The following is a 1,240-nucleotide window of genomic DNA, read 5'->3' as shown; positions in this document are numbered from 1 at the left end:
TACTAAACCATTTGCATTGCTGTGAATTATGTGTAGTTATTATCAAAATAAGTTATAATGAAAAGTATCTTTCAAATCTGTGCCGGTCAACATATTTAATGGTGAGATGTATAGAGTTTTAAAAAAAATTAGTTCACAACTGTATCTTATAAATCTGCTTATTGGTCAAATCTTGCTAATTGACATAATCAATTCCTTAAATGATGGTGCCCAAAGTAATACAGTTTGCAAGCAATTGCATTTTGAAATATGCAATCTCTTCAAAGACAAAAGAAGTACAAAGATAATGTCACTATCCACCATATAAATTTTATTTGAATTGTTTGCCTGGCTGCAGCTAATCATAACACAATCATCAGCTCATTCATTTCAAATTGATTTTACAGAATGAAGTAGTTGTTACATTTTCCAAAAACCTAGACAAAACTTCCTGGTATTGATTTTTTTTATCTTTTTTTTTTAACCATACCGATTTTTAAATTGTTGATATAAATCATTTGCTCTCACAGAAAGAAAACTCTTGTTCATAGCATTCATTTCCATACACAGTAGATAAATTTACCTAATAGTCTTCATTAAGACCAAGAATTGAAAGAGACAAAATATAAGACAATAAGACACTAAGAAATGGATTTGCCTACCAAAAAAATACATGCCTGAAGTTAGATCTGCTAAAGCAAAGCAACCATCAAAAAAGCTTTTTATTCTTATAAAATAGCAAACAGAAAATAGCATGAAAGAAGAGCTGAAAATAACATGTTGTGCATCGGTAGTCAGAAAGCATTCCAAGAATTTATGGGTTCATGGGCAATAATTTTACTTCCCTGCACGTTTCAGATATTTTCTGCTTCTCCACTCTTCAGTGCATAATGAATAGGTTTTCACATTATGTTATCTATCTGTTGGCTTTTGTGCTTTTTCTTTGTGTGTGTGTGTGTATGCGCATGTTTAAGAAAAATATATCTTTTTAGTTTTGTTGACAGTAGGATACATGGTATTTATTTAAAAGGTTATAGGAACTGTACTTTCAGGAATGTAGTCCAATCCACCCACCTTTTAAATTTTTCTATGTATTATTATGTAGGAACTGGATACCTTTCTTGGAATGTTGCTGGAAATCAAAATATGAAGAAATGTTGAAATTAGGTGTATACTAGAAGACAGCATAAACATTTATTTCATCATAAAAGCAGAATGATTCAGGAGTTGGCACATTTCTGGTTTTGTTTATCACAACTTT

Source organism: Aythya marila (assembly GCF_965140915.1).
Source record: "Aythya marila genome assembly, chromosome: 34".
In the NCBI taxonomy this organism is placed as follows: Eukaryota; Metazoa; Chordata; class Aves; order Anseriformes; family Anatidae; genus Aythya; species Aythya marila.
Note: the sequence above shows the minus strand (reverse complement) of the source record.